The 27,994-nt window shown below is 41.3% G+C and overlaps 1 long non-coding RNA gene across 4 annotated transcripts in view; it reads left to right on the top strand.

Moving 5' to 3' along the window:
- Positions 1–325: 325 nt before the first annotated feature.
- LOC135416886 (uncharacterized) overlaps positions 326–27,994 on the top strand; it is a 65,736-nt gene continuing 38,067 nt past the window's right edge. For 2 of the 4 annotated variants that reach the window (XR_010431798.1, XR_010431796.1), the window contains exons 1-2: positions 327–6,080; positions 14,071–14,214. This is a non-coding gene — a long non-coding RNA (uncharacterized LOC135416886). Of the gene's footprint in view, positions 6,081–14,070; positions 14,215–27,994 lie in introns of all 4 variants that reach the window. The other 2 variants (XR_010431799.1, XR_010431800.1) reach the window with 2 other exon arrangements.

Genomic DNA, 27,994 nt, shown 5'->3' with positions numbered 1-27,994 from the left:
CAATATAAAATATCCTTAGATAGACAGCATCGGTGCAAATGAGTCCTGGGTCACGGGGGGCTGAATTCTGGACAGCAGGCTGTTAGGGGAAGCAGTGCTGCATAGGATGTGGGACAGAATGCACAAGGGGAGCAGTAATTGCTACTCTGATGAATGTCTTGAACAAGAGGAGAAAGTGGTTTTAGGGGAAAACACGCAGGTACTTTTGGAGGGAGAAGAAAGGGGGTGGGGGGACTGAGCCTGGCAATATTCATTGAGCTGGCCAGCAACGCAGAGATATGAGGCCAGGTGGAAGGGGAGCACTGCTGCAAGGGTTTTTAAAGACAGTTTTAATAAACTCTATTTAAGCCTGTGGAGATTAGTGATAATTAACTCTAGAACCCCCCTACCTCCTTTTATCCAATTCTCTTTGCAGGGTGCTGCTTCTTTTTTAACCCCAGGACAGCAAGCGATGGGATTTCCTGACCCAGCGCTGTGGGGCAACAGCACGAGCAGCAGGATGTCTGAAAATCCTGCAATAGCTCAGGGACTAATTACCTGGAAAGGTGGAAGGTGCAAACACCTATTAGAGTGTTTTTCACGGAGCAGAGTTGCAGGGAAACATGAGTGGAGACCACTGCAGCTGCGTGTCTGAGAGGTTTGGTTTGAGATTTCAGTGTTTTGGCCCCTCTCTGCTGTGGTGTGGCAGCGTGATGGACAGCATCAAAGCCTCTTCTCCCCGTTGTTTTTCATTATCATGCAGAGCTGTGAAGCTCCTCTCGGCTGATGGGTGCGATTCAACACATCCATCGCGAGCAGATGCGTCAGCAGGAGCAGCTAAATGTGCCACAGTTTGTCTCAGATGCTGCAGTTACAGAAATATCTTTCTTTGTAAGATATTTTTAAGTGAAACTACGCGCATTTTGATGACGGTGCTGAGACCCCTCTCCGGGGAGCATTGGTATTTGGGGAGCTGTCAGCTGCTTTACGACATTACCTTGCAGTGGGAAGGAGTGGAGGGATAAGCAGATATTGCCAACCAGAGATTTTTTGGTGTTTTTTTTCTCAAGCATTTTATATAATTCCAGCAATGGGAGAGCAAAATCCTAGTGGTCATGAGGGATTCCCTGTCTGTGACCGTTCAGCAGACAGCTGTTTGAAATTCACTGGCCTTGCAGAAGGAGAAAGCTCCACAGAATAACTGGCGAGCTTTCTTTTCATCTTTGAAATCCATAATGCATGTATATACATATTGTTAATAATTCATATTAATGGAGAGCTCTTGCCCAAGAGCACATTCCCCTATCACAGAAAATAAATTGTTTAATGATGTCTAGGATAGAAATCAGAGTCTGGCTTTAAATCCAGCTATTACAGAACAGTACTAGACATGCAGCGCACACATCCATAAACAAATAAATTCATTACAGTTTAATAACAGTGGAAATAAAAAATGTAAGGTAATTTAAATAATGTGCAAAATAGGTCTATATTTTATCCTAAAGCCATAGTGCCAAGTACTCACATTATCAGGAATTCTCAATAGCCTTTAGGACTGGCCCTGGTGCAGGTAAGCAGTAAAGTAGAATTTTAATGTTATTATCTTGGCCTCAGTTTATAGGGAGGCAAAATTCAGTTTTGTGGTGGTAGTCATCTGAGCTTGGGTGTTAGGTGGGAAAGAATCTGGGAATACTCAGTGATGGGATGCAGAGTGGCTTCTGGAATTTGGGAGCAGAGGACAGGATCTGCCACTGAGGAAAAACAGGGACTGGAGATGTCAGTGATGCATTGCAGAGGTGGGAAAAATAGTGAGGGGGAGACAGAGGACCTTACAGACTCAACCTTCACTGTATGCAGATAATTGTCTGTACCCTCTGTTAGCTCATTTAAGGAGCTTATTTTAATGTGTTTTAAAATCAAATATAAGATGGAATTTATTTCCTGCTTGGGATTGGGTAATAACGGCAGACTCGGTACAACAACCACATTTACCCAGTCAGTGCTCTGTTTAAGCAGTAATAAGTTGGTAATGGTTTGGCTTGAACTCTGTGTATTCTCAGTTACATCATTTGTATCTGGGTGAGCTGCTCTGAGTATGTTTTTCTAGCCTGAACTAGTCTCTGTCAGTAAGTTTTTGGTTCTATGAAGTTTAACTCAGAAATCTCAAGCCAAGGTCTGGATTTTGAATTCAGGATATTCAACTGGGCCTACGTTTGACAGCATTTTGAGTCTTATGGGACTTTCTGGAGCCATTAAATGGTTCTGGGTGTGCTTTTTGGGCCTGAACGAGAATAATTTTGAATTTTCTCTTTCCAAAAACCTACCACATGGATCATCAGCTTCATGGACTCAGTCACTTCCTTGTAGTTTTATTGTACCAAGCATAACATATTTGTGTACAAATAGCCACAAATAGGATCTCATCCAATTATTTTCCTAGAAAATCTCACCATACCAAGTGAGTGTGTTCACCATACCATCCTAGAGTAACTGAATTTGGTAATTTTAGAATTGCAGGCTATATTGTTTTTCTTTTGAAGTCTGTGCCATGATTTGCACATTCATCCTCCTTTTGCAGGCAGAGAAAATTTTGAGAGCTGGCTTTCTCGTTATTTGTCAAAGGGAATTAATTTTACATTCAATAATACATTTTTTCTTTCATGTCATCCAGAAATTTTAATATACTTGCTCTGTTATACAATAAGAAAATGACTATTTATCCCAATAGGTATTTTTTGAGGAGAAAAAAAAAAAAGAACCTTTGCTTCTTTGAGAGTTTAAACACAATTCTAGTTTCCTCTCAATTCTGTGTCTTGTGATGCTTCTTGTCAGATTAATGTGTTTTAAAGCTCTCGGTTGGTACCTGAGCTGTCAAAAAGGAAGATTAAAAACACACCTTTCTTTCTGGGGATTTGTTTTGCATTGCAAAATGCAGAGGAAGAGAAAGGAAACCTTTCCTGCTCACCATTGGCATACATCTGGGGCTTGCTGTCTGTGGCATTCTGTGTATGTTTTAGGGTTGGGAAGGAATTTCTGTTACTGTCAGACAGCCCTGGATATTCACACTAGAACACATGCAGGATCCTGAAGTGTTTATTATTTTATGAGGAGCAGAATGTACTTGAAGACAAAAAGGAAGGGTCATGGATGTGATTTTTATCTTAGTCACAAACGTGGCATGTGACTTGGAAATAATTTCTCTCTGCTTCGTTTAGAAGACTGGGACAATTGCAGTTGCCTTCTAATGTAGTGGATACACATCTTCTAATACAGTTCATCAAGAGATGAAATATGTTTTATTCTAAGTTTCATGAAGTTGTCAGCTAGGAAGAGAGAAAGGTACAATATTTTTAATGCTACCAAATTCACTCTTTTCGTTTCAGAAATTCTTTTAGGAAAAAAAAATTACTCCGTAAATCCTTAGCGTATTTTTTCACGCAAACTGAAATAATTTCTGAAAGAAATGCAGAGAACGCCCCATGAACTGAAGGAAGAGGGAGGCATTCTGCAGCAGCTCCATTTGATCCCAGATTGTAATGAGGCCATAAACGCTGGCCAGGGTCCATAAACGTTGCAGAGGTTTGGAGCGACAGCGTTCAGCAGTGCCACTAATCCAGCTTTAAATCAAGTTTTCAGAACCTGGGTCCTCGTTCCCTCTCACTCTGAGTAATAAAGCACGTTCAGGGGAAATGATGCACGTGAGAAAGTGCTCCTCATTTCCCAGGACTTGAGGAATAATCCAGGACCATATATTTCTCTAGTGTTTCACTTAGTGTGTAAATGATTCAGCCATCATTTTGGCTGTGCACTTATTATAGGAAGTGCTTGATTTTGATCTAATAGGTATTCTGAAGACTTTAAAGACCATTTTTTACAGTTCCTTAAAGTAAGAGCCTGTTCCACTCTCAGTACCCATAAATAACTCTCTTCTCTGTATATGGATATCTCACCATGTCTTGCAGTCAGGTCAATTTTTTTTCTACAAGGAGCAAGAAAAACAGTTGTAGGAAAACGGCCTGGAAGAAACAGTGAAATCAAACAACAGCAGATCCCTGGGTACATGTGATAGGTATCTACATTTTAATGAGAAATCAGACATGTAAAATCCAGTTCTTAATTTACGTCTGGGCTTTTGCTTGTTGAGATTACAGAATATGACAATTTATCCATTTGTCCCAAATACTAATTAGCAAGACAATGAGAAAAAAAACCCCAAAACAACCAAGAGGAACTGCCTTACTGTTACTAGACTGGCAGAATTCATAAACAGAGTGGATTCTTTCACTGGCATATAATGAAATAAACAGGCTTGAATCTTGATTTATTTATGGTTATGGTTGCTTGAAGTTAGTAACCTATAGCTCATTTTCAGTGGGTGTTTTTGTAGGTGCTGTGTAGGAAAGGACAGGCTGACAACAGATTTTTCAGAGATACCGTGTTAGATTTTGCTCATGAACAGGCAATATTTTGGGTTTTATAAACAACTGGATCTTATAAATAATCAGGTGCTCGGTTTTGATACGTCACACAATTTTTTTTCCCCTCAGATTGTTCTCTGATACAGCACAAAATAAGAAAGTCATTGAATTAATTGCACATTTTCAAAGAAGTCTTTCTTGTTACAGTGAGCGTGATGACCAGTGATTTTTCTGTGGGTATGCGACAGGTCACTGCTGTGTACAGATTTCTTCCTGACTGAAAAATAACAACCCAAACTGTAAATGCCTTTCTATCAGGACACATTGAAAGGATGTGAAAGTACACTCCATTGTGTGATATATAATTTCCCTTTATCTTTCTGTCCCAGGTGGGTGTTGTGTGACAGTATGGAGTATGTTGCCATAGGAATGCTAGAAACAAGGAAGCTTATAAACAGAAAGCAGTGTATTTGAGTCTAACTAAATATCTTTTGACGTCACTTTGATGGACAATGTTTAAAAGGCAGATATTCGGAAATAAGCTTTCTCCAGAAAAGTTATAAAACCCTGAGGAAAAAAAACCTGGAGGGAAAAGGCAAGTATATTCCCAGCTGTGTGTAAATGTGTAGCTCAGAGGGGATTGGCATTGTTATCTTTTCTGCTACAACCTGCTCTACAGGATAGATACAGCTCCTTGTCAGCCTGTGTGTGCTACAGAGCTGATGAGATCTGAACAGGCTTTTCATGCCCATTGCCTTCTGCTCTTCATCAGTTCTGCTCTGTCGCTGTGAATGCTTTCCCTTGCAGCAACCTTAATTGTTTTTTGAGGGTTTAGAAGAGTGATCATAATCACAGCTGTTGTGAATATAACTCTGATCTGCAAAGAGACTACACTGTAAGCAAACGTTTTCATTTCGAACGCTTAAATCAATGGTTTTCAATTACAAATAGAGAAGCCACTAGCTGGAAATGTTTCTTACTGGAGGGTAGATCCTAACCCTGTTATTTACTCACACTACCTATTATTCAGATGTTCACAGTTGAAATTGTGAGCTCTGGAAATAGAGGATGTGGTATCTTAATAAAACCAACATTACGAGTGCATGATCTCTAACTAATCAATGGGTACTGACAAAAAGAGGCAGATTAGGTGGCCACTTTCTCTTGCCATAAAATGGCATTTGGTCTATGAATGAAGTGGGTAGTCTCATTTCTCTCCTTCCTTCTTGTTGTTTCTACAGCCTTGCTGATGCTGTGTTCAGGTTTCACGTGCTACAGAGGTTTATTTCTACAGTAGTGTGCTGTTCGTGTCTTTGTTGCTGTTTGAACTTTTGAGGTTTATTTTTTATTCTCCCTCCCCACCTCCACTTACAGTAGTGTGCAATTCTTTTATGCCTGCAATGCCATGGAGAAACCACCAGGAGAGCAACCACTGATCATAGCAGCATATGAGGCGAAATCCCATCCCTTAAAAGAATATGTAGCCAGGAGCACAACTTCGTTTAAATGACTCCACTTAAATTCAGCTTCACATCGTGAAATTCATAGTACAGAGACAATACCAGCTGCAGAATAAAGATGAAAAACTCCCAGCTGAAATAACATCCAGACAGTGCATTCACCCAGTGCCAAAGAGCTGGGCATGGCTGCAGTATAACAAAGCTCTGTACCGAGCCTGTTCAGGTAAGTACACTTTATATATGAGTAAAGAACGTTTTCTGCAACATTTCTGGTGTGTCCCCCGAGATATTTGGGGTTACAGTGTGATAATTCTGTTCTGTCTAAGCAGCACTTTACTTTAAAAATCCTCTCATGAAATCACCAAAGCTGCTTTTGAATTTTAGTGCTGCTCACTGTCAATACATCCAGTGATGGGCATCTGCAGTAAATGTCTTATAGTTTATATGTCAAATTACTGACCTCTCTAGATATCTGGTGACCTATAACGACAGGGCTTTACCTACTGTTGGACTTACGTGGTGATAATGGAATGTTAAATCAGATAAAATATGTGTATGGGTTTGTATTTAGATCCACATTTTCACATCGCTTTCAATTGAAGAGTCATCATCGAAAAAAAAAATTACAAAAACTTTCAGCTAAAATCAGCACAACTGCCTCAGAAGAATATATATATGAAATACTATAGAGCAAATTGCACATATATGCCTGACTTGTTTCCTAATATAATAGCATCCAAAGTAGTGTAATATTTCATTTTCCAATTAGGAAGAATAAGCCAACTAACTAGGATGACTGATTTCAGGCCGTTGTGCTTATGTCCCACCTTCTTCTACATTATTTGAATGGAGAGTCTTGTTATTAAGAATTAGAGAAAAACCCCTTTGTTGGTTGAAAAGCCAGGTCATGAACTATATGATGGTGTGAATTGTAATGTACTGTAGCTAATACTGGGTCAGTATAAACTGTTAAGGTTTGTCATTGATAAAATAGTTCTAGTGGATTTGGGAATGTATTAGAAACACTGGTAAATATACCATTTCTATATCTATATATTTCTTATAATCAAGTATCATATGATGGATATCAATCAATGAACACAAACATTCCAGAACCAATGAGAAAAGCCCCACTGCTCTGATCTTGCTTTTACCTTTGGCATGATGTGAAACCGTTGCTCAATAATGTAAAAAACCCATTTCTCAACAGTGCAGGATGGTATAATTTAAAGCCTTAATTAAACATGCATGAGGGGAGATTAAATCCATTTTTTGAAATGTTATGTCATTTTAAATATGTATTTTATTTAGCACATTTGCTATTAATTTTAATTTTAGTTATAAAAATATATTGATGTATAATGAATACTTCTATTGAAGCTTGAAGCTCTGCATATAGATGTGGGGGTTTTTTGTTTGGGTTTCTGGGTTTGGGATTTGTGGAGTTTGGGGGTTTTTTTCTGGGCTGGGAGAAGGTTTTTTTTTTTTAATTCATGTGGTAGTGGGAGAAGTTACCCAGGGAGGTGTTAGAACACCCATCCTTAGAGGTTTTGAGGACTCAGGTGGACAGAGCCATGTCTGACCTGCATGGAAGACCATCAGATCCTCGTGATTTTAGTCAAGCCACACTGCTAAAAATCAGCCCAAACAGCAGTGGGATTCCAAGGGACAGCCGAGTCTCATGCTTGGAGCAGAGATAAGTCAGCATTTGCACCAACCCCCGTCCTGCAACCTCACAAAAAAAATTAAAATCCAGATTCGGTGAGTGGCGTTCAAATCTCAGATTATTTTCCAAATTAAGGAAGGTTTTAGGCAACTCTGTTTGCATTTTCCTTCACCTTTTGCCACTGGTACAAAAAATCAGTTGTGAAATTTTGAAGCAGAGGAATGACAGGTGGCTGTATCTAAAGGTGCATGGCCGGGCATAAAATATGAGAATTTTTACTTTTTTATGTATTTACCAATAACTTAATCCAGTTTTCTCTGGATGTACTGTTTGGGTAGATCCCATTTTTATTTCTGCTTTGCTTATAATAGTGTAAGTTCCTTTTTGGCGAGTGATATTTTCTAATCCCTGTAGATTTCATCAAGAGTTGATTTGTTTTTAACAAACTGCAATTATGCTATTTATTCACCACATCAAGTGAAACCTTTTCACTCGTAGATGTTAAGGGAATTATTAGTTTTATTGATTATTTTACAGTTAAGTTGTATTCTATCAAACGGAATGGGTCAAAGGTTTTCAAAACCCTTTTGTTCCTCCAGGTAATTTAAGACACATTTCAGTTACAGTGGCAGAGCTGTTCTCACTTTGGTTCAGCATCTCAAGTTTCAAGTTTTTCTCGTGGTCCCATTAGATTATCTTATTGATTTGCCAGGCATTGATCTACTGACTGCTCTGCCAGCAGCCATAAGAACACGGTTTGTTTGTAGCCTTACAATATATTCCAAAGTACTGTTCCCAGATTAAGTCTGAGGAGTAGCTCCGTGGTTTTCAGTCAGATTTCTCCTTAAAAATATTTCTGTGTAGAAATAAAAGAATACACGTGCAATGTTATTCACATTTCCCATTGATGAACAACGTAGGCAAAGAAACTGGAATTAACAGATTTATCTTAGCCCAGTAATGTATTCCTGGGTTTTATTTTAGTTTGCACATATATTAGTTTCCTAGAAGAGGTAATTGTATTCAGCCTTTTCATTTTAGTGCCAAACTAATACACTTAGACTTTTTCCTGAACTTGCAAATGCTGCTCTGCAGCACAAATATCTAAGAGAGAGATTGCTGAGCAGGCAGCGTGCAATGGGATTCTCTCCAGACCTCTGGAGCAGTGGTTCCCACAGGTCCTTATCAAGGAAATGTGCAGGTTACTGGAAAATCCATTAGCTCTGTCTCCCCTCCGTTTCCCAGAGCAGTTTCCCCTTTGTCTCTCTCCTAGCAAAGTGCCAGAATATCTGTGTAAACGTGGGACAGCCTCTCCAGGCTTTCCCTCTCCCCACTGATCCTCCCCTTGGAAGTGCACAAAAACAGCCTGTGGATGTGGCACTTGGGGACGTGGTGCAGTGCTGAACATAGCTGGGACTCAATGATCTTAGACCTTTTTTCCAACCTCAATGATTCTATGATTAAAAGGATTAAAATGAAGTATTTTCTCCTTGCATGTTGGTCTGCATTGTGGAAAGAAACTTGGAAACCTTCGGCGGCTTATTTTGATGTGTCGCTAGTTATGCACTAAATATATTCTCTCTGGCCAGAACAGGCTTAAGAAAAATTATCCAGGTTTGAAAGAGGTGGTGAGATGGACAGGTGAAGGGTTGGTGTTCAGACACAGCCTGAAGCAAAATGGTCATTAGAGAGGCCACTGAGGTAAGATGCAGGAAAAGAGGGAAAATAATTTCATCACTTTTGATGTACAGAAGCTGGTGGGTGTGAGGGACTCTTGGCTCACTTCCCTATCTGACTGTTGGAGTAGAAAAATGAGGGTTGGTTGTGTTTATAGAGTACTGTTGTTTGTTTTTTTTTATTTAAAGTCAAGAAAGGTATGATGAAGTATCCAGGAAACTTAGGCAGAAGAAACCATTGCTCTGTAAGGAAACACCCTTCTCAGAGCTGCAAAGTGGGCCAATATTAAATGGCTGAAATCAGGCCAAATGCCAAAAGTAAATAACTCCAGAAAGAGAGGGGGACTTTCAGAATCACCGAGCTTTGAGGACACAGTGGCCAACACAGAAGGATAAAACCTCTCTATCAGTAACAGCTGGGACACAAACTACCAATTTCCTGTGTTAAGCATTTTGCTGCTGCAGTGCTGGGCCTTCTGCAACTTTTTTCCAGAAATACTGATTATCTGGCATATAGAACACCATTATTTACCATATGTCTTCATGGACTATTGTCATGGTTTGAGATAGCCCCAAAATCCAATTCAAGATTAGCGTACTAATCTTCCTGCTGAGTTATTTTCACATCAGCTTTAATTTCTCTGCTTTCAAATGCTTACTACAGCAAAATGACTTTGCAGTGGATTAGTATTTAGGAGTATCCACACTGATAGTACCTTCTCTGACTGATGCATAACATGCATGTGTTTCAATAATTTAAAATGGCAGATTTAGTTTTTTTATGTCTAGAAATGAGTACTTGTGTGGTTTAATCACTCAAGACAGCTATGTTTTTATAAATACAACTTTATATATGGCAAAGCACATATTAATGCAAAGAGAACATCTTGTTCTTAATATCAGTTGTTAAATTTTATAACTGTAAATTTATAAGCTTAATTAAAGGAACAATTCCTTATAAACAATTCAGTGAAGAACCACAGAGCAGCACCTGTAACAAGAGGGGGTAAAGGTGTGATAAGCTGTGCTTATACCTAAGATGGGCCCAGAAATAAGAATAGCTCTGCATTGATGCTTTTGTTTGAGAAATCCCTAAGACTCATTACAATATATACAGTGAGTTTGCTTTGCTATAGAATTTCCTAGTTTTCCTGGGGAACCAGACAATGGAGCTTTTGAAATCTTAAGTACGTCTCTTAGCAACTTGCCAGAAAGAAGCTCTGCTGTGATTACTTATAATTCAAATATGATCTGCCCACAGTTTTGGCCAAATTCCTCCGTTAAGAACAGAAGCAACCATACCATGCAGTTCCCCACTGTCTTATTGAGCTATTAGCTCTGTCTTCCTACTACATTTTGCACCTGGAAGAGCATTTTTAAAAACAACCCCCAGTTCCAATCCCATCCCTCCACACAACTTTCTTTCATCCTTTTGGGCTCCTGCCTCAGGACGGATGGAGAGCCCAGTACCACCCATGGGGTTAAACCTGGGAGCACAGCCAACAGCAGCAGCAGGAATTAGAGCCAAACACCGTGGTTCCAACCAGAACAATTCTTCCTTCTTCCTGCCATAGCAACCTGGAAAGCCTCGGAATTAGGGCTTTCCTGAATAACACACACCTGTGGGTTATTTACCTCCTTGTGTCATGTTACTGCAGTAAGGGCAAGGTAGTCATTTGTCTTTGTTCCTTTTTGAAAAACAAAACTGGAATTATTGGGGTTCTCAACACAGAACACGGTAATTCTTTTTTATTTTCTTTAAAGAACAAGAAAAACTAGCTGAAAGTTTTAGAACGTGCTGCCATGTGGTTGAAATAGAAAGTGTTCCCAGGTGTCTTTATGGCCAAGTTCTCACATTTGCTACAGTGAGCTGAAGCACCACTACCTATGTTTTAAGCATCCTTGAGAAAAAGAAAATAAATAAAAAAATCACCGTGTTTGGAGTCTTATAAATGAGTATTTTTTTTTATCTTCCTCAGTTTTGTGTTGCAGCATCAGTAAGGAGCTTAGCTTGAAGATATTTCAACCCAGCACTAGTATCTTCGAGCTCTAGTGACAGGCATGAAATTGTTTTATCTGTTTTGTTCTTGGTGCGCCGTGCTCGTTGGGCTGGCGCGGAGACCATCTGCTGCTGAGGTAACTCTTGGGATGCTTGTCAAATTGATTGCACTCAGGAACGCCTGAGACAGAGGAAAAATAGAGTTTCTAATTACATTTTACCAGGGATCTTGTTTAACTCTAGGAAGTGGTAATTCAGAAATAAATGGCTTTGGTGGACATCTTAGAATCTTTAATTAACAAATTACTCTATTAACACACACATTGTTTTCCAGGTGAGTGAGATCATTTGCCTCTAGGGCTTTTTTTTCCATATGCCTTCTGTTCCTCCAGCAAAATATGTAACAAATTGAAGTATTTATTTTGATTACATAAAGCACATGGGCATACAATTATATGAAAAGAAAGATGACATTTGTTGCCTGCCTTCCCTTAGGCCCCTGCAGGCTTGCCCTTCACTGAAAAAAAACAAGGCATAAAGTCATTAGAGTGCATGCTTTTTTTCTCTGCACATTACATTTTTGGAAGGTGTCGTGGTTTGGACCTTGTTTTCCCCCAGAGGCTGAGAGAAGTGGTAGACCCCAAGGGGTGGAAACCCCTAGAAGTTTTGAAGTTCTGCCCAATGGGCGCTCCTGCAGAAATGTAAACATATCACAACCAGACCGGAAGAGAAGAGTTGTAGTTTTTATGGTTGTAGAAGGGGTGGCCATGTTGTGAGCCACGAGAAAGGGGCTCTAAGCCCCTCGGGCCCTCTGGGGCCTCCCAGCCTCTGGCTGGGGGCTGCAGGGACCTGGAACAGCATAAAGCTGGGCTAGGTGCCTGTAGTTATGCCGGGAGACGTTTTTCTCCATGGGTACAGAACAGCAGCTGGGACTGACCAGAGGAACGGTGGCAGAAAGCCAGAGAGATAAGACCTGAACTGAAGAAGCAGCAGAAACAACATGCAGCACCGGAGAGAAGACTCCTGGAAAGGGAGGAGAAGAAGAGAGCAGCAGAGAGACAGAGTTTGGGGTAAGAGACTGTACCAGATCCCCCAAAACTCCCTTGGAGACCCTCTTGGAGAAGAGGGACATGGACTCCTATTTTAGAGGAGCCTTGGAGTATGCAGCACCAGAGAGAGAGGAGCTGAGAAGCTCAGAGCGTCCTGGAGCTGGACCAGGACGGCCAGATGGAATGCAGGGGGAGTTGACCTTGGCTCCCCCCCCTTGCTCTGCTGCCATGGTGGCAGCCTGAGAGACAGGGCACAAAGGCCCTGCAAGCAAGGAGCTGAGTCTCCTGCAAGAGATACCAGACCGTCACGAAGACCCCCCTGTGTCTTCGTGATATGACGTGGTGATACGACCTTGTCTGGGGTTACGAAGTCCACGGAAGACCCCCTCGGTTGAGGCGATGGGGCCGAGGGAAGTTGGATACCTCCCTCGTTGAGTGCTGGCAGAAAGCCAGCTATCAGCTGCTGCATGTGGAGAAGAGAGACAGAACCTGCTGCATTAGAAGATCCTGCTGCTTAAGGACTGGAAGGGATCTGTCCTTCTTTCCCTCCTGGACTTTTATTTGGAGGAGAGAAGAGATCTGATCCTTGTAAATACTATATGTCATGGTAGAGATAGTTTGTGATCATGTGTATAATGTGATGTTATATTTATTTGTACAGTCATTGTAATATATTCCCTTTCCCCCACTTTGAGTCTGGTGTGTTTTGTCTGGAAAAACCCATCTCACATTAGGTTGAGATGTGGGAGGGGGGAATGGAGCTAGGGAATTGGATTTCGGGACTATCTCAAACCATGACAGAAGGGTGTTTTTAAAGCAAAAGCCTTTACTAGAAATAATGGGATAATGATCATTTACAAAATATCGCTAAGATAGCAAGTTTTTCCTCCCAAAAGTTTTAGAGTCTTTCATATGTCGATTGTGTGACCATTTTGAAGCTTTTAAGAATGCATGTATTTAATGTCATCAAATTAATATAATTTTTATTAAAATGTAATAAAATATATTAAATATTCATGCAAATATACTCAGTTTAGTGCTTAATTTCATTAGTTGTTTGTTCATTATTTTATGCTTTATTAAGCAATTAATTTACATTTGAATCCCTTCCTTATATATCTTGTGGGGACACTTTCTGTACTGTGAAAGAGTTTCTCAGCATGTATTTGGCTGGAAGAGCTCCTGTTCCATTGCAGTCTCAATATTGATTGGAGCAGTAAATGAAACTAGTATATTTTTATAGTGAAACGTGCAGAGAAATTTGTTCAGAAGAAGTTCAGAGAAAATGAATTTGAAATAAGGTCAGGAGTGTGTTAAACAGTTTTGAAGAAGAGTTTCCAAGTCTTGGTTGCCTTTGTTTTGTCCTTCGTGGGCCATGGATGTAATCCCTGTTCTGATGGTGCTCTTTTATTCCACATCCTCTTGTCTTGAGGAATTTTTTCCTTCTTACATGTCTTGAGGTAGCTGTTTAAGATGAGGGCTCCTCAATTCATCCAGACCTGACTTCTCTGCATGTTTCAGGTCTTTTTTTCTGGTATTTCTTCTGGATATCTTGCAGGAAGTCATCCTGGGGAACTCAAGCATAGCCCATGCTCTGGTTCCTCACCTCTGCCATCCACAGGTGAGGAAGATGGGTTGGATCTGGATTCATGGTAACAACAGGTGGTTCCTCCTGTAGATTGTTTACTGGTGCTGAATAAAAATGGCTACATAAACCACTGTTTAGATGAAGACGATGGAAATTTTTTGTTCAAATGTAGAATTTTATTAGTGGTCTCTTTCCTATTGATACCTATTGGAAAACATGCAGTTTGTCTTCCCAGTCTCGGGAATAAACCTGTCACCTCTAGAGAAGACTAAGCTCCAAGACACCGACCAAGACAACATCATGAAACCACAGACATGGAATTCTACAGAGTCATTACTGGACTTGTTTTTCAGAGCCTAAACTTTCCATCCTGTTTCAGGTAAAAATATATTCCATGTTTTTTTCACTACTATAAGCTATAGAAGAACATGCCTTTATGTGCCTGTGTGTGTTTGTGAGCTTTTGTATTTCTATACATCTACATAAAATCTATTTCTAGCATCAACAGTGTGTTTGTTATATGTATTTCTCATTGAGGTACTTTGTATTGCAACACCTGCTGCCCTGGTATTTTGCTGTGGGAGGGCTGTGATGAGTGCTATCTTCCATATTATTAAATGATAACATGAGCATTTGCTGGCATGTCACAGGAGCAAAAAGTGACTTGTAGCTCCCTTGAAAATTCACATGCGTTTTATTGGTGCTTGAGAAAATAACACACATCTCCACTGCAGCTCCAGTCATTTTACTGATTGCTAAAGGATTTCCCCTCTATTACCTCTGCATTTTCTGTGTTGCCAGGTGTGAAATGAACAGAATCATAAAGTCAGGCTGTTTTGGAGAATAAAAACAACAGCACAGTCTGTGCTGATGAAATGGCAGCACAGTGAAATAGAAAAATGCTAGCAGCTATTGGCAATGCCACATATGTGATAGTACAGTGTGAAAGACATGTTTACCAACTATTGCAATTAAAAGCAGTTCTAATATATATTACAGGATCATGAAAATATTTCATCTTGTCCTTAAATTTAAGTATGGGCTAAAGTCTGAGAGCGGTAGGAGTGCTACACACCTTGCTTAAAAGTAATATTGATATTTAAGTGTTCCTTAAATATTGCTGGTTTGCCAGGAACTGACATGTGTGCTAGTTGCAATAGGGGTTTCAGCAGTTACAAGATCATATGCCTGATTCAATTCCAGGTAAACCAGTCAGACCTTATTTCATATTCCCATTGAATTGAATAGCAGTTGACAAAAATGAGATGTGGCTGTGGAAACGGTGTTTAAAACTTGGCCTGATCAAAGCTGTCTTGTAGACAGGATGAGGTACCTGAGGTTGAGGTACAAATGTGCCTAATTACAGAGTGAAGAAAAAAGCTAGCTTTATGGGGAGCCAGAGGAAATACTTGGATAGGTGAAAGCTGTTTATTTAATAATTTGCAGCACAAAAAACCCCATCTGGGACAATTCTTGCAAAGGACAGTGAAGCTGAGAAGTCTCGGTAAGTGATAGGAACATTTCCCCTGAATGTATGACCCATGCAGTCCTGTATCAGCAGAGCAGAAAGCGTAGCCAAAAGAAGAGCAGGAGAGGCACTAATTCACCCAAATGACCCTCACCTGGGACCCCCACCCACCCCTGCAAGGGAGTCAATTTAAGCTCAGCCTGAGTGCTCCTGCTGTGCCCTGGCAGTAACACCATCAGACGGATCCCTCTTCCTGGAGGTGTGAGTTTCATAGACAGCCTAGGTGAGAAAGTGGTGAGTAATGTGCTGTGGCTGGAGCTGTGTGTTCTGGCTGCCTGATCTATGAATAGGATAACACTTCGTTCAGGCAAGGTGCAAACACTATAAATATAGTACAGACATGTAGAGTAAAAGAAGAGATTTCATTAAGATTTCTTTTGGAAATATAAAGTGTTAACAAAATAACGTGTTTCCTCTGTTTAAAAAAAAAAAAAAAAGTTGTGAGAAATTACTTGTGAAAACCTTGCATAAAGACAAACTAGACTGAAAAGCCTAACAGCTACTACAACAGCAACAGAAAAAAGCATAAGACCTGAAGCTCTCTGCAAGTTGTTGAGGAATTCATGGGGTGCAGGTAGCTTGGGGTGCAGCTGCAGTGGGAGCTGCAGGTGGTGCTCTGGGTGGAAGCCCAAGGCAAGATGCCTTGAACTGCTGACCCTCTGCATAACACAGGGCATGGGGACCTGTAGCCCAGCCAGGTGAGGGACACCCAGAGACAAGGCAGGAGCTGAGGGCTCAGGAGGAAGAGCGAGACTTGTGCTTGGACTGTGAGGGGATAAAAGCCCGGGGGGGGTCCCTTGTTTGAGGTCCCTTCTTGGAGGGTCCAGCTCGGCTTGTTATTTTGTTGTCTCATAATTGCACTAAGATTAAATTATTTTAAGGATTAGGGTGTCTGAGACTCTGCTGAAGGAAACCTTATTTGCCTGTGAGTGGGGTGTGTAGGGAGTCGAGCGGGGACCTGCTGGGTCACTGGAGCTGCCCACTGTGAAGGGCATTCGGTCCCAGCAGTGAAAGTCCCTGGTACTGGGAGTGGGATTGCCAGAGTGCCTCCTGTATGGTCAGACAGAGAAGTTTCCTTAACAAAGTTTTAGATATATAATCACTGAGGGAAGCACCTTGACCTGTATTTACTCAAACAGCCCCCTCAGGCCATTGCTAGAGCAGACAGGGATTGGGGTGAGCCTTTGCCATGACTCAGCCTGGCCATCATTGTCTGAGTCATAAAACAGTGACAGGTGGACAAGAAGGGGAGAGAGGGAGAAAGAGTTTACCCATTATTGCAGTCAAAGCATCAGAAAGAGATTAGCTGGTCTGGGTTGTAATAATTAAAGTTTTGTGTGTTGTTCTTACACAAACATGAAAATTTCCTGGACCCACAACCTCTGAAGTAAGTGGCAAGCTGGGGGCAACACATCTTTTCTGTTTAGTTTTGTTCCTCATTTTAGGAGGGAGGAATAAGGAGCTGACAAGCAGCACCTGGGACGCCTTTGTCTAGACACGATTGTTTGCTCTTTATGGGAGAGCCTGTTCTTCAGTGTCTGTGTGTGTACAGTTGCTAATGCAACAGAAACCTCTTCCTGATGTACAAACAATACAAAGAAATAACATTTAATTATAAACCATTACGATTTATAGCCTCTGAGGGGGGAAAAATGAATACGAGAAGCTTATTTGTAAGTGAGGTCAGACAAGGAGGAAGCTGCTGGAAAAAGCTATCAGTGAACCCTTATTGTCTTTTGAAGAGAGGCTCTAAGTATTTGTAATCTTCTGCATTAGAAAGAAAGGAAAGTGATGTTTTTCTGCTTATGAGGTCTGGAACAGGCAAGTGTTTAACATGTTGGGCCATTAAGAGGATAAGTAGAGCATAAACATCTATGAAGGGAAATGGAAGACAGGCTAAGGAATTCCTAGTGAGACTTTGGTTGGTTTTGTTTGTTTGTTTTTCTTTGTGCCTTTGCATTTGAGTTGTGTTTTTAACAGAACATCTTTAATTCTTCCACTGCAAATGTATTGGAGAACACAACAAGGCCAATGCAGTTTAGGTGCTTTATAGTCCTTTTGGTAGGTGCAAAACTGTGGTTTGGACCTTTTTGCCCTCGTGTATTTTTTTTTGTTTTGTTTCTTGATGTCATTATCAGTTGTGAATTTTCCTTACCAGCCCCTTCTGAGGTCGTGATCTAGTTTAACGTGGAGTTTGATGCCCTGTGCTGTTCTGATGGCTTTGTGTTTGAGCACAGATAAATGCAGATTCCTGACTTTGTTACCACCTCCGTTTCGGTGCTGTGCTCTTGGCACGTGAGCGAGTAGCAGCAGATGCCATCAAAGTATAAGGTGGCGTTTGGCACCCGTGTGCCAGTGCCCTCACAGAGGAGGGGCTTTCTGCAGAACTGGCACAGCTCACAAACTGCCCATCTAAACTCATTTTGCTTGGCACTGAGAAGCTGGCACCGTGGCGGGCGCGCGGGCACCGTGCCACCGCAGCAGATGGGGCTGAGGGAAGGGAGGCGTTCGGGAGCCTTGTCCAAGCACGGAGTGCACGTGTCCGAGGGCAGGCTTTCCAGCCAGCAGCACGCCAATGGCTCCCTGTCCTGGGCTCCCAGCTCGAGTTCGAGAGGCTCAGTGATAGATTTTGAGATGTCAGTTCTGGTTTCAAAATGTCTTATAGTTGTCTCGCTCTTGACGGAATGATTTCAGCCTGGACAAGATGTAGTTATGCAGGAGGGTCTGAGAATTGTAACCACAGACTAACAGGCTTATGGTCTGTGTGATACCATAAACGATATGGTCTGCTAAATATTTGGGGAGGTATTAAAAATCACAAGCTAATTGCAAGGGTGTAGATTGTTCTAACCATTTGAAAGTAGGTGCAAATATGTGCACCTGAGTTTGTTCGTGGCCCTGGTAGAAAAGGCAATGTTTGAGATTAAACTAGCATTGCAATCCATAATTGCCTGTTTGTTCCTTACCCTGGTCACAACAATGGTGTGGTTTTTGAAGCAGAACAGAAGTGAAGCATTTTGTGAAGCTGGTTGCCATGCCTGTGACCCAGCAGGGCTCCTGAATGCCCCCTTTATCACCCAGTAAAAACCTTGAACTCCCACGCTGAGTCATATGTCGTGTATTTAAAAGCAATAAATACTCTTTAAATAAAAAGCCCCTGTTATTTCCAGGGTCTGCACCCAGGTGGGTATGTAAGCAATGAGAAATCCATTCAACAGCAAGACCAGGGAGTCAAAGATAACAATTCCTCCCAGCCTTCTCAGGTAAATATTGCTTTACAGAAAAGCATGATCATCTTAGAGGCAGTTCATATTCTGGATAAAACCTTTTTGGCTTTTTGAACTGCTATAAGAATAAGCTTAATGTTAAACTGAGGCTGGAACAATGGAAATGACAAACTAAGAGGTATGGACTGACTTGTGGAATTCCTTGCTCTGTCTGTAGTTGTTGGATAGGGCAGTTGTTATTCTCATCAAAGCAGCAATTCAATGACATTAATATCACTGTATTGGCATTAATTGCTTTTTTGCTGTTCTGTCATTTCAGGAAATGTAATTTTTCATACCCTCACTGAAGCACCATAGTAAATAGAATAACCATAATCTTTTTGATTTTTTTTTTTTAAGTTTTATTCATACAAAGTTTTCTTGAAAGATAGAAATAACATACTTGGGGCCTGATTGATACAGTTTTTTGATCTGGTTGGTTTAGTGTTTTGTTTCTTTTAATCAGCTCCCAAATGAGAATGTCATTTGGGATAGTGCTAACAGCTTAAATATGAATTTTTCCTCTCTCAGCAGATATCTATAAAATTATATAACACAGAAGTAACTTGCCCTGAAAGTAATAAAATCAGTCACTAAAATTAGTAAAATTAAGTATAAATATATAGGCTGAAGAGACTTTGTAGCATAATGTTACTCATGCCTGGTACCAGATTCTGCTGATAACTCTGGGGAGCAGTTTGGGATGCCCAGTTGCAGGCAGTGCCCCCAGGAACTCTGGTGTGGGACAGTCCCCAGCACTGCCCCTGCAGCCTTGGCTCCCTCTGCCACCTCTAAATGCTAAAAAAGCACCACCCTGCCTGCTGTGCAGACCTCAGGCTACAGGGAGTTTTCGGGGGGGGGAAAAAATATCAAATGCAAACAGTAACTATATTGGGGCCCCGAGGAGACCTTGGGTCTTGTTTGGTTGGTGCCACTCAGCTTAATGTAGCAGTTTCATTTTGCAGTACAGGCAAGCCTCTGGGGCTGATTGCATTACCAGCTACACAGGGCTTGGAATGAGGTTTTCAAAAGTCACTGTATGATCTGTTCAGGCTGAAGAGATCAACATCCTAATACCCTCAGACACTTGGCTTATTTTTTTTTTTCTTCAGGGCAAAAGGATTTCAAATATTATCCCAAACCTCTGGCTACCTGTCAGATAATAGTTTCCCCAGGAAATACAGAACAAAACCAAACTTTAACAGAGCTGCTGAATTCACTTTCAGCTTTGGGATTCACTACAATGCCCCTTACACAGGTCTTGCATCTTGACTTGTGTGCTACAGAACCATAAATAACAACAGCAAGGAATTAACTGGGGATCTGTTCTCCTCCAACACTGGAAAGAAAAGGGAAAGCTGAGACTGGCTAAGACAAAGAACACAATCACAGCTAAAAAACCCCTCCCCTTTTAATAATACTTTGATTTAATTGCATTGTCATGTAGCAGTATTTCTTGTAGCTGGAGAGCATCAACACATTACACAAATCTTGCTGCCCGAATGGTAATTAATGCCCATTCATAGAAATATATTGCTAATATGTTTAGCTTTCACAGTGAGAGCTAGCATATTATTTTAGGATGGGGGTTTTTTTGGCCTTCAGTGTGGTGCTGCATATTAAGGGGTTTTTTTCCCTCAGCTATTCCATTACCAGAATGAAATGCCACCAGTTAATAGGATGGCAGAGTAAATGTCACGAGCTGAAGGGACCACAGGAATGTGTATTTGCCACATGTAGAAGCAGTACTTTATTACAGCGCAATGTGGAATTTATGAGCATTGCTATAATATTCTAGATATGCCTCTCTGGTAATATCTGACATATATCAGTGCTAAAAGTCAGGATACTGCAAAATCAGCTCCCTTTTGCTCTCTGTACCTTTCCTAGATGCTATGGAGCTATATAGTCCCAGTAATGCACTGTCAACTACAGCAGGTAAAACTAGCCCCTGCATATTATTTATTGGCCTGTGAATGCAGATTGCATACACACTTTATTACCTGCTAATTTACCACCCGCTGGCTGAAGGATGGCCAAAGTCTACTATTTGTTTTATAGGAATTCATTATGCCATTAACCTTTCACTCCCCTAGGCCACGAGGAAGAGTTTCTTCTGTTAAATCACTCCCGTAATAATGCTCTACAAATGAAAACAATGACTTATTGCACCCCACAAAGCCTAATAAATGTAAATTATATCCTAACGCTCCGCACGTTGGGAATGATTGTATGTACGACTAGTTACTCTTTCCAAAGACTGTTTTGGTCTCTGAAACATGAATAGGAATCATGCCCTGTGTTACACCTGTGTTACACCCAGTTTTGGTGCTTGGGGTAACACTTTCACGTTTTGCATTGTAATAGCAGGGGACATCATTGAAGGGGATGTGGCTCATGTATTTAGTTATTTTTTGTAAGGAGGAAGAAAAAGAAAAAGAGAGACAAATGCAGTTGCCTTACCCTAACAGCTGAAATGACAGTTGATATTTTATTCCTTTATTTTTGTGGTAAGAAGTCCTTGAAGGCAAGTTGGTGCAATTTTGAATGCAACCAGTGGTTGTTTCATTTTAAAACCAGTCTGTTTGGAACAGGTATTCCATACTCCACTGCTGGTGGCTATTTGCTGTAGGACAGGTCTGTGCAGCCTGCTGTGCTCTGTGGAAGGATCTGATGCATTCCTGTGGTACCACTTGAGCAAACTCATGAGGATATTTCAGCTGGGCCTGGCCCAGGATTATTTTAAGAAATAATTTTAAGGTTTTGACCAGAAGTTTGATCTAGGTTTGCTGAAGCGCTTGGGAGGCTGAGATTCCTTGCTGGTATAAACCCAGCCTGTGTTAGAAAATGAAATGTTGAGCAGGGTTCTGTGAGGTCAGAAAGGCCTGCCCTCTGTGCCATGACCATCCCCACGAGGAAGAGCAGATGGGCTATAGTTGTAGATGACTCCTTTCTAAGGGGAACAGACATTCCTCTCCTCCAGGAACATCAGCAGGGAATTTCCTAGCCTGGTACAACCCTTGGACTATGGCCCATCAACGTTCTTCCATGTGGATGGCAATGAAGGCACAACACATAGTCCAAAGGTGACTTTTTATATCCCCCCCTCTCCCAGTCAAAGCAAAATTCTGCAAATTTTCCGGTGGTTCAATAAATGTTTTGTGACAGGGTATCTCTGCAATGAGTGCAGCATGACACTCTGTCACTTCTGTACTTTCTGCACCTCTCTGATAACCTCACAAAATCTCTCATACCCAGTTCAAGCATTGCCAATTAAAAAGAAAAAAATCCTTTGCAGTTATGTGTGGCATTCACCTTGATACCAGTGACATTCAGAGAGCCTGCTGATTTCTTAAGCTAGTGATTAAGAACTGTCTGAAATAGTTTCACACATGGTTTGTAAATCCTCAGTCAGAGCTTTTCCATCAGTGCCGCTGTGAAATATTTCTCCTTGGCTTTGCAAATGTTTTAACAGTTCCTTTGCGGGAAATCTCTGTCTTGAAAATGAAATAATCTCTTTCTTCTTGTAAATGTTTATTTTCTACAAATACCAGAGCTAGTAGTCAATGACTGCAACGTAGCACTGCAGTAGATAGAGGTCAACCTAGAATATGACCAAGGTAAACTAAATATCCAGAAGTTTCCTCCCCTCGGAAAAAGATGCAATTCAGTAGTTTCTTGTGCTTAGACCACAAAATGCAAAGGTGTAGATGATCTGATCAGAATGGCAACATCTGTTTACACAATTTAAATTGATCACATAAAGCAGCAATTAACAGGGTAGTCTTTTCCCTGTTTAATAAATGCTGCATGTCTGGGAGGATTACAGAAAATAAAGACATTTATTCTGTTGATTTACAGAATGGAATTAGTACAGCCCATTTCTATCCTTCCACCAGTTTGTATCTGGAGGGGCAGGAGAAGAACCAGTGTTGAATTTCTCTGAATCTCCAATCTGTGTTGCTGCCATCGTGCTCTTAGTGATGCTGTACTCCTCTAATTTTTTCCTTTAGCTATGGAGTTGGATTTTGTAATAAAAAGAAAGAGAAAACTGCAAAGTATTTATGCAGATGTTACCAGAAGTAACACTTCAATTTCTATGGCCTATTCTAAATCCCAGCTAACAGCGGATGTGTTGATTTGTAGTTTGGGTCACAACTTGGCTTAAAAATTTTGGTGAGCAACTCTAAATGAAAGTAGTAACCCATTTGTATTCCTGCCAATAGAGCTAAATGATATGTTCAGAAGTTATATCCAAAGAGCCCAGAGGAGGAGTCCCTTGAGCAGTTGGATAGCTATGCTATGCTTTCCTCGAAGTAAGTTTGCTTCTAGATCATTTGATAGGGAATAATCCAGTTTAATCACACGCTTGAGGGGTAAGAAATTACTTCAATTAGAGTCTCTCTATTGTTAGTCTGATAACTCTTGTTCATCTTCTAGTTTAACACCGTTTGTTTATTTTAAATGGGACTCAGCTGTTGTGATCCAGGTATTAATAAAATTACAGTTTATACATCTTTATCTGAAAAAATAGAGATGGTCAGTAGCATAACTGCAGTATTTCATATCCAATCCTGAGCCAGGGTCACAGTTCAGTTGTTGAAAGGCTTCTTTGTTCTTTCAGTTGCTTGATTTTTCAAAGAAAACTTTTTGCACTCACACTTTTTCTTCTTCTGTCCCACTTGTCCAACACATTTCAATAGCTTCTATATTTATTGGCTTGTTTCAGCCAAACTTGGCAACTCTGTCTGAACTGAGGTCTCATAGGTGTGAAGTGCCAATGGTTTTCATTAAAATTGCTAGTTTGGCATGTGCTTTAGTGTGCCTTTTGCTGAAGGTGCAAACATTAGTCACTCTGCCTGCCATCAGTCTTATGGCCCCCGAGAACCCAAAAGGCTCTGGGCACAGCGTGGGTCTGTCAAGTGATGAAACAAATAAAGGTGCACAGAAGAAGCTGAGGACCACGTAGAGGTCCTGCTGGAACAAAAGGAAAATGGATGTTTGTCAGAGAAGATTGTTTGTCACAGTAAGATGCAGGAGGAGCTGGGGAAGGGAAGATCAGCAGGTAAGACAGGAGGCAAAGGAGCTTGGTTTGCAGTAGTAACTGGGTTAACAGTTTGCAGACAGGGTAGAAGATGGATGTCTCAGATGTGTAGGAAATCAGGCTTCATTAGCTTTTCTCCTTGCAGAAGAACATGTTATTAATTGCCTTTGGTCTCCAGGGGAACCACTAGCCTCGTTTGAAACTTTGCTGCTGCTTATTGTCTGAACGCTGAGGCATGCTCTGAACAGAGGGATGTCTTTGATGCTGATAGATCAAACTCTGCACTGAAATCTGCTGAGATGAGGAAGCCTGAATCAGCAAAGCCAGCTTTTAAGGAAAAACAGAGATCCCTCTGTGGAATAAAGGAACAAGTGCTGCCAGAGTCTGGAAATATGAAGTCTGTGCTCTTTAATGCTCAGCACTCTCTGGGGTCCAGCCAGCAGCCTGGAGGACAGAGGAGATATTACTTGAGGATTTCCAGCCGAGGAGGAAAAGAGCCCTAAGTGGCTGTGTGTGGGAGTGCAAGGACAGCCTGTCATGATGGGTGATTAGTGCTGGTTTGCAGGCTTGGAATACACGAAGCAGCAGCGTTAGTAAATGCTCTACAGTGCAAGGGAAAATTGCCCAGGACTTTGTTTTCCTGTAACTGCTAGTGCATTTTGAACCTGTATATTTAGTTTGAGGCTTTACACCTGTCCTTTTGGGTAAGAATTCTGACACTAAGAACTGTCTTCTGCACAGATGAAGTCTAAATCAAGGGTTTATTTCCTGTCTCCTGCTGTGGACGTCTGGGAGAGGGCAGGAAAAAACACTGCGTTATTTTGGAGGAGAAGTAGTTTCCAGCTCTGATTTCGTTCTCAGACTTCTTCAACTCACACTCTACTACTCTTTGCCTTTTTCTTTCGCCATAATCACCTGATACAGATCTGTTTATTATTTGCAAAGCTAGCAAGTTTGTAGGTGTGACTGTTGAAGGTGTATGACCTGAATGATTAGAAGCTGCTTATTTACAGGGAAACACATTTACATTCATAAACCCATCCTCTGTACTTCTCCAAAGGATTACATGATATGTTTGTCTCTGTGAGATCCTCTGGACCCTCTGTGATGAAAGCTCCAACTAGATGGGCTCTGGTTTAGTGCTGCAAGCCCTGTGGCACGGTTATCCAAGCCCCAGGCAAGCTTCACACACTCACTGCAGTGTTTGCCTCTCACGTTGCTTCCAGAGACAGTTTGAGAAAAAGCAAAGGTGGAATTTGCTTTGAATTACTACTCTCTTTTACAGAATTCACGTAGCTGGACAATATTTTGGAAGAAAGGGATAGGCCTTAGGTATAAAGCATACACTACTGTATGACTGATTGGTATTAATTGATTATTTTTTAGCATAGTACAGTTGATAATGGTGTTTAAATTTCAGTTGGTATATCATAACTGTGAAACAGGAGAGGCCTCAATTAGACAGTACCATAATTAGGTGTTCAAGACATGACTGGACGTGGCACTCAGTGCTGCAGTCTAGTTGACCATGTGGTGATCAGTCACTGGTCAGACTCGACGATTTCAGAGGTCTTTTCCAACCTAAGTGAATCTGTGATTCTGTGTGATAATAGCTTAGAAGCAAAAGAAATTCTGCAAGATTAGTCACTGGAATTCTTATTTTGTGGAGACTTTGGAAAGGCATTAAAACAGACAAGTACATTAACAAACTTAAAATAAGCTTTTTATTACTTAATATTTTTTCACTGAAATTCAAAGCTTTGGCACTCTAAGTAAAGCAGAAAGTGGAAATCTCAGCAGCACTGCATTAATTTTTCAAGCCCTAATGTGCCAGACAGGGAATAAGTTATTACATCTGTTGCCCTCTGGGAGGAAGAATGAAAAGCACAAAAATGATTCTTCGCTGTTGGGCTGGAATAACTGAATAATAGCTGATACGAGCAGCAGAAAAGCTTACAGCAGCTTTTGTGTCATCATTAGGAGTGAACATTTCTCCCTGTAACTAGTGTAGCAAGATTAGGAAACATGGCAGGGCTTATTTGTTCTTCTCATGAGGCCCTTCACAATTACGGGAGAATTTCAAACGAGCGCCTCGCGCGCAGCTGCCGATAATCTGTGTGAGATGCTCCTTTTTTTCATGTTGACTTTGCAGCCGGTCCGTGTCGCTTCCGGGATCCGCAGGCGAAAATCCAGTTGTCTGTGGCAAGTTTATGAGAGCAATATGGCACTTCAAGCTGCGGTGCCTCTGGGTAGGTGAGGGCTTTGTTTGCCAGAAGCCGGGGCTCTTGGGTGGGCTCCTGGACATGATGAACTGAGTCCATAAAATCCTTGTCTCTCTGACAGGGAGAAGCATTTTCTGAGTTCTTTAGTGACTTGTTTTCCGAGAGAGCGAGCCCAGGAGGCCTCTTATTAATGATTGTCTTCTCTGTAAATATACTCATAAAGCTTTTTAAGTACCGTGATAACATGGCAGATAAACAGAAGGATAATCCCAGAGGAAGGTGTGGGGATTACTTTTGTGTCCTTGAGCTCATTTGGGAATGAAGGTACCAAAGCACCATCTCCATGCTTCACTGGTGACTCAAGTTGAAGTATCTCAGCCTTTAGTCATCCCAAGGAAGTATGAAAGGATTCAGTAACAGGGACTGGAGCCGAGGAAGAAAAGCACTGTGGGTTCTCAGAAGGCTCTGCATCTGCCCATCTCCTTGGAATATCAGGTGTTATTGTGGCATGTGGATCAAGAAAGCCACGTGGACAACAAGGGTAAAAGCACTTTAGGCCTTTTCAAATCAGTCTGCCCTTCGTTGAAAAGACAATTAGAATGCAATGTATAGATTTTTATCTTCGCCTCTGATCGATCTTCAGATATCTTTATTCAGCACAGTTTGCTGTGGGTGCCGTTGGCTTGTGAGTCAAAGCAAGCTCATTTCACCTGATGGAACTGACTGCACACCCATTGCTCTAATGAATACTGAACTGATATTGTTTCTCTGGCACGACTGTGCCTTGTCAGGGGTTCATCTGAGGTCTGGGAGGCAGAAGGCTGTGGCAGTTTACTGTGCTGCAGGATGTAATGTATAAACAAAGGCTATTTTAGGGCTGATGTGAGCTAATAGAGAAGGTAAGTGCAAATTAAAGCTCGTGGAAACATTCTGTCTCTGATCTATTGCAAGCACTATCTAACTGTATTTGGGTATTGAGGCAGACTGGGGATAGTCCTCTACTGTTCCCTGCATGCATTCTTTAATTTTCTTAATACTTTTTTATTTGCACTGGGCAATGCCAGGGCAGCTGTCAGTATGTGGATTTAGCTGAAATCAGCTGTTTTAAACTTGGTTCACCACTCTATTTAATTAAGGTTTGTTGGAAAGCTTCCATATGTTCTGTGTAGACTAGCTATGCCTTAAGCCTTATGTAGCTGACTTTGACAGTTTGTCACTAAATCATGACAGGCCATGTGCTCTTATAAAATACATCAGCATTGTCCTTTAAAAACCGTGTAGCAATTCTGCTGTGACACGGTTAGAATGAGGAGGCTTCCTGGTCACAAGCACCTTATGCAGCTCTGGTAGTATGGAACAGTGGTGCATCAAATGTGAAATCATTTGTATGTAAGCACAGAACAAGCCTGTATTTTATTTGGTGTGTAAACACGCATAAAGCCAAAAAACTTTTTCAATGCCCCTGCCTCTCTGCTGGCTTGTAATTAGCCTTATGTATTGGACTAAACATCAAACCCCCAAATCACGTGCAAATTAGTCTTTTGTTCTCGAGATCTGTCTGCCTTTGGAGGTGAACTGTAGCTAAAGGCATCCAACAGCTCAGGAAAGGGAAGATCTGCGAGCACTGAGAGTAAACCAATTGTAATAAGGGGGAGATTTTTCTACTGTGAAGGGTAATCTGTCTCAGAGGTAGATTAGCACTGACACATCCCCTTTAGACAAGAAGCTCAGAACTGACAGCCAGTTGGAATTCTGTCTGGAAACACTGTCAACACCTACACGTCACGAGAAAAAAGAAACGTGGTCTCTTGGCTGCCTGCAGTTGCAACCATCTGCTTGGATGACGGATTCCTGCTCAGGGCTGGGTTGGAGTAGTTCACCAGGACTTCATGGGTGCCAAGCAGCAATAGCTTGAAAAGAGCAGACTGTGTGTCTCAACACACGCTGTAGGGTTTATTAGGAGCCCTCATTCTGCATGACTGCAGCAGCATCACACACCTCCTTGGGTTGCTGGCGTTTGTTGATGCTCACAGAGACAAAAAACCCAGATTTTGGGGGACCTCGTAGCTCCCAAAATGCGGTGCAGTGGGCACCTCAAT

The sequence above is a fragment of the Pseudopipra pipra genome, chromosome 7, assembly GCF_036250125.1.
Source record: "Pseudopipra pipra isolate bDixPip1 chromosome 7, bDixPip1.hap1, whole genome shotgun sequence".
In the NCBI taxonomy this organism is placed as follows: domain Eukaryota; kingdom Metazoa; phylum Chordata; class Aves; order Passeriformes; family Pipridae; genus Pseudopipra; species Pseudopipra pipra.
Note: the sequence above shows the minus strand (reverse complement) of the source record. Positions and strands in the feature narration are given on the sequence as shown.